Source organism: Pteropus vampyrus, unplaced genomic scaffold, assembly GCF_000151845.1.
Source record: "Pteropus vampyrus isolate Shadow unplaced genomic scaffold, Pvam_2.0 Scaffold19, whole genome shotgun sequence".
NCBI lineage: Eukaryota > Metazoa > Chordata > Mammalia > Chiroptera > Pteropodidae > Pteropus > Pteropus vampyrus.
In genome coordinates, this window is record NW_011888800.1 from 9,907,214 (window position 1) to 9,917,947 (window position 10,734).

A 10,734-nucleotide genomic window follows, 5' to 3' on the forward strand; every position below is an offset into this window, starting at 1 on the left:
GTACCTGGGAGAAAGTGCTGAAGAAAGGGTAACAGTTATTTTTCCTGTTGTGAAATTCACTTAGACATACAAGCATTATTTTCCTTCTTTTCAAAGTAATTCCTCCTCCAGACATGTCTCTTTCCATCAGTTGTTCATTCTTTCAGCCATCCAGGCTGCAAGCTTGTCGTATTAGACTTCTCATTCTTCATCTTCCCATACTTAACCAGCTACTATTTCTTGCCCTTTTTCTTTCCATCTTCCACCATCCTAGTCTTATATTGAAGAATTTCATACTTATACAATTACCATTGTCTTTTGACTCATCTCAAATATTGCTTTACCGATATCACTCTTTTGTGCCAAAATCCTCAAGAGGTCCTTATTAGCTATAGAATAAAGTCTAAATTCCTTAATATGTAATAAAAGCTTCCAAAATCTGGTCCTACAGTTGCCAAATTTAGCATATAAAACTACGGGATGCCCAGCTACTTGCGAATTTTAGATAAACAAAATTTTTTTGTATGTCACATGCAGTATGTACTTATATTAGTAAATCATTTGCTATTTATCTGAAATTCAAATTTAACTGGGTATCCAGTATTTTGTCTGGCAAACCCATCTCGCCCTGACCTCTCTCTCTTCTCTGGTTCTATAACTCAGTACTCCTACTTCTCTGACTACTCCTTCTAAGTCTCCTCTGCTCACTCATTTTATATGACTCTTCTGAGCAGGATGATGGTAGAGTGAGGAAGCCTTGTGACACCTTCCCAAAAGTCCACTGAAATAACCAATGAATATGGATATAGGGGAAATAATTTATCACTATTGAAAACTAAGGTTGCAATCATCTATAAACTGAAAACTTGGAGAAATTTCTTCTAGCAATAATGATGGGCCTGAATTGCAAGGAACCAGTGACGGCTGAGTTGAGGGACGATGACTTATCTAGAAAGCAAGTGGCAAAACTCCCCGGCTGACTACCTCCACTCCCTAACTTGGAGAGTCAAGGGCAGTGCTGTTCTGGCAGAGAGGAGCTGAGGTAGGCTAAGGGCCCTGCCGATAGGCCAGCTACCAGAAGTACCTCCTGGCCTTTGTGGACCTCTGACAGTACCCCACTGCTAGCGTTCAAGGACTGAAGTATGCTACAGTCGGACAAGCATTAAGTGGAGAGGTGAGTTTTCTGTATGTAGAGGCTTGAGGGTCCTTTTCCAGAGCATTGTGGCCATGCACAAAGTTCCCAGCTGCACCTTAGGCTTCCTTCTCTCTCACAGGCCCAGCTGGTGATCTCACTACTCATCACCTACAGCTGTCCCAGCCTCATCTCCAGATTTAGTCCAGACTGGCTGCCCGTGCCCACCCCTCTACTCTTCTCTCCTGCCTTCCCTGGTTTTCCAGCTATCATTTTGGCCTTTTGACCAACCGAGTCCTGTCTGTCAGGGATGCTGCTTCAGCTCACACAAACACTTTAAATATTTTTATGTCTAAAGAGGCTCGTTTATAAATTCCCACCTCCCTTATACTTTTCTTGGGAGGTAGTCCACCAAATGCTTTGACACGATCTGGGTTTAAAAGAAAATTCCTCAGAGGAATGTGATGCCACAGCAAAGTAATTTCAACAATTTGTTCACTTCAAGATATTTCCCCAAGGGCCGTCCCAGGTCATCAGGATATAATTTGGCTAGTAATTTGATGAGGAGAGAGAGTGCTTTCTGAGGTAAGGAAGTGAACTACAGCTAGTAGCAGAATGAAGACGTTTAGACTGTTTGAATTTAAGTTTGTGAAAGTGCAATAGATCTCTCTGGGGAATAGCCAAATACGAAATAAATAAATCTTTGCTTCTCAGGGAATTAAATTCCCTTGTTGAAGTTTTGCACTCAGTGGAGGGAGGGTGCCAATAAAAACCACTCTCCTTCCCTGCCCAAGTTGAGGACCAACTGAAAGACAGGAATAGGTTAGACAGATATTTTAAAAATGTCATAAAATGTTAATTAAGAGTCTATGTGAGGGGAATATGGATGGTCTTTGTACTGCACTTGCAATTTTTCTGAAAGCTTGAAAATAAATTCAAATTTATTTTCCATAAATAAGGTTAGTAATTTATCAATTTAAACAAAAAATTTTTTAATTGAGAATGTCAACTTTTTCTTTTTCTTTTTTCTTTAACCGATGAAAGGTAAGTTGAAGACTGTACATCGCTTTCCCACCCAGGACAAATAGTCAAGGATAACCTCGGGCCTCTCCCTGCAGGAACAGTCTATTTCCTATACAGACAAAAAGATTTGCAACCTGAGATTAGGTTAGGTCCCAAAGAGGAAGATGTTAGAGGCTGAGTCTTATATGCCCTGTCCCCTTTCCAAAACTCACCACTCACACAAATCTCCCAGCACATCCCAAATATAGTACCCAAGGAAGAGTGAGAGAGGGGACCTCTTTCTAGCTGAAGTCTCCCTACTTGGAAATACAAAGATTGAATGTAAGTCTCATCCCTCAACAGTCTACTACCTGCACATGCTGTCAACTCTCAGTCTAGCAACTCTAGCCAGGAATGGAATCAGAACCACTGGGTCATCTCCCCCAACCCAATTCCCACCTTGGGAAGGCCAACTTCTTTCCTCTTTCCTTGCCCACATGGGAAACCCCTCCTGGGAAGTTAGTCTGCTTGGGAAAATAGCTGGGGCGTAGTTTACTGCAGTCATTTTTAGATGTTTCAGTCTGACCAGGGAGCCAGTTCCATCTTCTGCCCATGGTGGGCCAGCCACCAACAGCTAGGAGGAGAGTCCTCCCAGACCCCGGCCAGCTCTTCCCTTTCCTTGGAACTGATCTTCTTCCCTTTCCCTTCTGCTAGCCATCTCCCCACTAGCACTAGGTCAGTATATTTTTACTAGGTCTTTTTTTTTTTTTTTAAGTTTTCATAGCATTCTCATTTTATAAATGAGGAAAGTGATGCTCAGAGAGGTTAAGATGCTTACCTAAGATCACTCTGCTAGGACATGGTATAGCCAGGACTTACACATTCTCGGATTCTGTAGGTAGTGCCTTACATCTCAATCAGTGAGGCATTCAAGGCTCTACACTCACTGGTTTCCGGTCTCTTTTTCACCACATCCCTCTGTCCTCCTGAGAGTGCTAGTTAGTGCTCTGACTCACTAATGCTTTCATTCTCCAGCCCTTGTCCATGCTATTTCTTAAGTCTGAAAGGATACTTTCTCATTCCTCATCTATGGAAATCATAGCTTTTATAGCTTATGCAACTCAAATATAAATTATATTAGTTTGAACTGCAGAAGACTGGAGAAATGACGTTGAAGTCAATAAAATCATGAGTGAACATGGACTCGTTTACCAAATTCTACAACATTGAAAGAAGGGGATATGTTATGGAGCTTCAAGAAGACAGCTTTGGGGCACATAAGGGAGGATCACATGAAACAGCAAGTGGTAAACTAATGAAACTTGGTATTCAAGAAGTGATAAGCTGGAAGATCAACAACTGACATTATTGAGCATTGTCTCCAAGCTAGTCCCAGGAGTTAAAATGAGGAGCTTACTGTTTAATTGGAGCGACATGTGCTTAAGCACACAATTACAACACAGTGTGACATGTGCTATAATTTGGTACTAAAAGAGTGTTGATTGAGTCTGGCTAAAGAAGTCAGGGAAAGCTGCGATTACTGTTGAAGAAGAGGAACAGGAATTTCTTAGGAAGATAAGTGGGAGCAGGGAGTGAGAAAGATATTCAAGACAGATCAAGCAGCAGTGTAAAAGCATGGCAACATGAGAATATGAAGCGTGAGTCTGATATTGCTAGAGCAAAGGTGAGTGATGTGCACAAGTCATGCATGCATATGTGTGTGTGAGTGTTAGTCATGAAGTGTAGGCAGGTGAAAAGAGTTCTAGGAAATAAGGCTATGAAGGTGGTATAAGGTCTTACGAAGGGTTGACGTGAAATGTTAAGGAGTTTAGCTTTTGAATAGCTGCATTATCAGATTTTCTTTTTGGAAAGATCAAATTGGTTACAAAGTAGATGGTGATTAGAGCTGGTTGAGTCTAGAGGTAGAGATTCCAATAAGAAGTTTATTGCAGTGGTTCAAGTGAGAGAAGATGAGGGCTGATGTGGCTGATACTGTGGTGCCCTAACCAGATTGCCTTTTACCAGGCTGGAGACTCCACTCCCAGCAGTGACCGTGAATGCTTATGGCTCACAGCTACCCCTTTCTCCAGAGAATTACCCACCATTGACTGCAGCCACCTCACCTGTGAAGTTATAATATTCCCCTCAACCACTGTCTTCAGTCAATGCCTATTAGGGGGTGGGGTACTACAAACGATTGGCCCCTTTGCCTCAAGGGGGTATAATTCTGTTGTGCGGTTAATGCTTCAGATTCCTTACCTGTGGATCAGGCCAGATAAGACTTTACCTGAGACCATATCTTTGCTAGGCTCTTTTCTTTTCCCTAGTCCGCTTCTCTCCCTCCCTTATAGTTTTCTCTTGAAACACACACGCTCAAGACATCACGTGCATCCCAAATCCTCTTTACACTCTACTTCTAGGGAACCTAGAAGACAACCTAAGAGGTTGACCTAAGACAACCAGTAGTAACTTGGTAGAGATGAAAAGGCAGTTGGAGTTCAAAACAGAAAATTAGAGCTGGAGATCTAGATTTGGGAGTCAACAGTGGATAAATGACAGTCACAATAGAGGTATTATGTTCACAGTGCTGACTCCACACAGGGAAAGTTACAGGATGCTGTCCTGTTGAGTTTGCAGATAAACATCAGGGAAGGCAATCTAGTTCTCCAATTTAGTCCTTGTTAGAATTCTGAGATGGATAATCTTGACTTAGGCTTTTTTTTTTTAATTCTTTTTTTCCTGTTATGGGTCTATGTCATCATTAGGACCAAATGTAGTAAAAGAATGATATGTAACTAACCAACTTTTGTTCACAATGAGTTGTTCACATCACTGATGTAAATTATACCCAAATGAACAAAACACATGAGTGTTTCTTACTTCTTTCAAAGCCAGGATTAACTGTTTGCCTGAGGCTGCATAATGAAGGCCATCGGCAGCCAGAATCTGAAGGAAAGGCTATTTTTACCCAGACAATTAATACTGGACATTAAACCTGAGTCTTTAACATCTCTCCCTCCAAAGTAAAGAGACCTGAGGATACCTAAGTCAACTTTTGGGTTGGAAGCCCACCAAAGAAATTACTTGGCAAAGCATGAACTGAATTACAACAAAGCCTGGGGAACGAGTTTCCCAACAGGGGCAGTTAAGTATGAAGCATGAGAGAAGAAAGGAAGGAATTAGTTCTTCTAGCACATCTTACAGAGTTCCTTACTGGTGTACTTTGACATATGAAAGAGAAAACACATTTTTATTCACTTAGTTATTGCAGAAGGCTATACCACCAACTACATAGCATAGAATATTGATACAGTCTTGTTGCTCTGTATTAATCCAAACCACTGTGTATTCCTTTGCATTTCCATTTCAACACTTCTCTAAAGGGCATCATCATTTTTCAGTGCCTTAGTGGAAAAGACTTCAGTATTCAAGTAGACCACTGCATGTAAGGTGAGTTCATTTCCTCACCATTCCTTATTCAGACTACCTTTTCGTTGGCAAAGCTAGTTGAGTTCTTGATCTGCAATCACCTCACCAAGGTATTTGTTTAGTCTTGTTTACTGTACCCTAATAATGAAAATTTACTGAACAATATTGGAAATTGCCCAAGGACCTTACCTGATCTTAGATTTCAAATAATGTTACCATAGCAAATTCTTGACATTTTTATTTCTGGTAGCATTCTATAAATTACATGATGTAAGGTGGTATACATGTGGTCTGGTGAGTATAATACTTAGGGAGAAAAGCTCTGTTTCTGGAAATTTTTATGGTGAGCTGAGATTTATGTGAGTACTCAATGGTTTGAAAGGTGCATATAAATTTAATGGGCAGGGATCCTTGCCCAGCTATTTGCATAGCTGCTACACATCGGTTTAAATATTAATACAGAACTAGAAATTCTTTCTACTTACAAATTTCTAAGGGATATCTTGCTCCTTAAAGTTTTTTACTATATTTTAATATAAAAGAGCCATGTTTTTCTCATTTTAATAAGAAATCATTTAATAGTTTTTTCTCTTAATATTTTAACAAGTTAGCTTTAAAGAATGATTTCAAAAAGATACCCACATACTGTGCATACACTTAATGAACCCATCTCATCCTTCAACTCACCACGCTCAGAGAACACACAGCCAAAGCAAAGACTCTCTTGGTCTTCTTCCCCATCCTCACCTTTCCTCCTCCATGTCTTCTAAACCTGACTCAGAGAAAGAGGGAAGCCTCAATAATTTGCTTCCTGAATTGCAGATTTATCCTAGGCTCCTGGAGGCATCAGTTATAGTGGTTTTGGAGTATGGCTCAGTGGTGTCCCACTACCTGGTTCTAGTCTTCCCACTTAATAGCTGTATCAGTAGCTGATCATTAGCTAGATGCTTAACCTGTCTGTAACTTAGTTTACTCATCTGTAAAATGGGGGATAATATACAACTACCTTAGAGACAAATGAGCTAATTATTATAAAGTGTCTATAATAGTGGCTGTTGTGCAGTAAGTCTGGAGTGTTGGTTACTACTATTAGGACAGAGCTCAGTCCATCGCTAAGAATCAGTTTGTTGTACTTCTTTACATGTTTGGCCAAGTGAACATGGAGGAAATTTGGAAAGGCTGGCTTTCTAGTTCTGACTCAGTCTCCTATTTAAAGAAAATCTGGGAGCGGCTGTCCTCTTAAGAAAACATGCGATCTTAAAGCCACCTCTAGGAGAACAAACTTGAGAGGTTGGGAGAGGTACAGCGTGCAGGGACCGGGACAGGACCGCGTCGGGCACTGGACAGCTGCGTGCCAGGGGTCCCTCCAGGCGAGGGGCGGGAGTGAGCTGGACACGTCCGGGTTGGGTAGGAAGAGCTGCCAGTCCGAGGACGCGCCTTGAGATGGGCTTCTGCACCACTGATGCCTCAGTCTTGACTCTAGCTTGGGTTAGGGACCCCATGGTCCGCTAGAGCAGGGTGAGCGCGGGGAAAGAGCATGAAAGAGGCAAGGGAAAAGGGTAGAAAGGGGAAAGGTGGAGATAGGACCGTTGGAGCTGAGAAATAGGAAGCCACTGGGCATAAAGAGGTTGAGAACACGGGAGGATCCGGAGGGACGGGGAGAGGGAGGGACGGATGCCGGGGGAGCGACTTGGTGAGGAGACCGAGGAGGGTGTGAGGAAAGGAGTGCGGGTGGGGTATTGAACGGGTAAGGGGATGAGTAGGATAATACACTGGAGTATGGGATGCCCTAGGGTTTCGTCCCAAGTGGGGCAGTAAAGCAAAGCCTGGGAGAGTTGGGAGTCAGAGCTGTCCTCTGATCATCAAATTAGTTAGCCACCCTGTCGGGATCAGCTGACATGCAAATTAATCTGATGAGTGTAGAGGTGGTGTCTGGCACCTAAGACGAGAATGATGCAGGGAGTTTTCCTTGGTCCCTCTGAGTGAGACTTGCATTTTTTTCAAAGCACTGGACCTAGACAGCCAGATCAGGAGATTCAGCCTTTAAGTTACTGCAAGATCATCCTCACACCCTCCAGTTTTGAGAAAGGAGCTTCCCTACTCTTACGTTTGCCTTTACAGGATGCCTGACACTTTGACTCCTCCGATACATTCTCTGACATGAACTCCCCAAAGACAGTTTCTACAGATTTACTGCCACCTTTCAGTATAATTTTCTTTCACTGATTTTCATGTTAGACTATTTCTGTAGTAGTACACCTTCCCATCTCACTTCCCACCTATCCTTGATCTGTACACTTACAGACTGCTAAAGCAGGAATGGGACTTTTGAGATAAACGAATAGGGACCCCTCATTTTTAGGTTAAAAAAAAACAAAAACAAAAAACCTGGAGACTCAGAAAAGTGAAAGTGGTATTTACTGAGACTTTACTAAGCGCCAAGCTCTATGCATATCTTACATGTATTCTTCAGAAGCCCAGGCTGTGGGTGCTATTGTTCTCATTTTACAAGTGAGGGAACAGGCTAAGAGTGATTAACTTGCTAATATGTGATAGAGCTGGGGTTCAATCCCAGGAAATCTGACTATAAAACTCATTTGTTTAATTGAGTTAAAAGAAATACTAGAATCCCTCTACTGGGTATTTACCCCAAAGACTTGAAAACTCATATCCTAAAAGATATTTGCACATCAATGTTCATAGTAGAATTATTCACAGTGGCCAAGATATATAAGCAATCAAAGTGTCTAACGATAGATAATTGGATAAAGAAGCTGTGGTACATATATACAATGGAATATTACTCAGCCATAAGAAGAGATGAAATACTGCCATTTGCGACAACATGGGTGGACCTTGAGATAATCATGCTAAGCGAAATAACCCAGACAGAAAAAGTTGAAAATCACATGATATCACTTATACGTGTGATATAAACGAACAGGACAAACAAACAGAGACTCATGGACATGGACTATAGACTAGTGGTTACCAGTGGGTAGGGGGTGGGGAGGAGGGGGGAAGTAGACAGGGTAAAGGGGGTCAAATACATGTGACAGAAAGAAATCTAACTATGAGAGGTGAACACACAGTGTAAATATATATGTGCCTTACTGTTAAAGTGTACAGCTGAAACTTACTGGATTTTGTCACCATAAAAAAAGATGTCACCATAAGTGTATACACACACACACACACACACACACACACTGACACACACACACACACACACACACACACACATATATATTTTTTTAAAAATACTAGATAATGGCAGGGCCATGATTCCAAATCAGATTAAACACTCCCCTTTTAAAACTACACCCCAGTTTCTATTTCTTAAGTCTAAAGCTCTTTATATTTTTTCACAAGTTAAATTATCTATACTGTATGTGAATGGCATATAAATCTATTTTGTTACCTCAAGCTCATTCTCTCAGTTTGACCCTATAAAACACTTCAATTTCAAGAAAAAATTATATTTTGGGCTTTCCTGTTAAGTTAGTTAGGGAATGTTGACTTTATAGTTCTGGCTGTAGCAGTAGATTTTACCATAGCTACTATGGAACAGGCAATTAGGGTTGGAAGGAAGTTGAAAAATAAAGCTGGAAATTATTGGAATGACAATGCTGGCACTTCAGGGCTTACTCTGTTATTCCTTTCAACTCAAGGCCCCCAAGTTTTGGAAGCGGCTTAGGCAAGCTCTAAATCTTTAAATAATTATCTTATACTGTAGGTATTAACTTCTACTTAAATTGAACATCATTGAAGCCAGAGTTGTCCATCTTCTTATTACCATTTTCCCTGCATGGACAACTCTTGTACATAGTAAACAGTGCCATAATTTCTGGCATTTCATGAAATCATGCAATAATCTCAAATCCTTATTACATAGAATTTGTGTTTTTCACACTAACCATTGCCTTTTATAATTTATCCTTTTTCCTGTTAATAGTTTATCTTTCCAAGATTAACCCTCAATCATGAAGCAGTTCTCTAACACTTAATTCTCAGAAATTAGAATGATAACTATATCTTATTTATTTAAAAATATATGTACATTTGTTTTAAATTATCTAATACCTGAATTAATGTTTATTGTAAAAAATTAAAACAAGAGAAGTATAGAAAGTAAATGAGAAAATCTTCTTTTACTCTGTCCTTGCAATCCAACTCATTTTCTGAAATAATCACTGTTAATAATTTGGTATATTCCATGTTGTTTATATATTTACATAGGTGTGTATGCACACACACATGCACACTTAGTTTTTTAAAAACATAAATGAGATTATATCAGCTAGTGTCTCAGGAGACAAAAAACTACTACACATTAAATAGGGCAAGTTTAATATAAAGAATTATTAACTAGTAACAGGGTTAACGACTAAGTGATAATAAGAACTCTAAAAGAATACAATAGTAGATATAGAGAGCAGCCACTATCTCTAGGATTGAGGAAAATGCTCAAGGAAGGAACAAATTTGGAAGAGGCCCATTTCCTCCAGGACTGATAATTGGACTTTATGAAAGAGTATATGACTGGTGATGTCACCGTTGGCAAAGTTTGCTGAGTTGCTCCTGATTGAGGAAGCTACTGAGATTCTGGGAAACTTCTCACAAGGATGCTGGCAGAATTCAAACGGAAGACACCCATGCTGTTGAAACTCACTGGGAAACTGCCTGGTGGGTTGTTATTGAAACTTGGTGGTAGGCAAACACCCCTGTTTGTTCCCCAATACAAAGAAAGAAAAACGAGGAAAACACCCAGGAATAAGGAAGAGAATCCCTCTTTCTCCTGCAGCGTCTCTCCTGCGCCCTCTACTGATAGAGCTTGAAATCATAGCTGGCAAAGGAAAAATGTTTACAATACCCAGTATGACAAAACAGGGCAATCAATGAAAGATAGACTTGGAGCCGATGGGTGATAAATTGATAACTGACACAGATACATAAGTTATTTTTTTCATTTCTTAGAGGATTCTCCATGTTGATACTTACAGATCTTATTTTTGATGATTCCATAATATTCCACGTGCCTTAATTTCATTGGTTGATAGACACTTGGGTTATCTCCAGTTTTTTGCTGCTATGGTGAACATTCTTATACATATCACTTTGTGTACATGGCAACTATATATTTAGGATTGATTTCAAGAAGTGGAATTGCCAGATCAAAACATATATGTGTT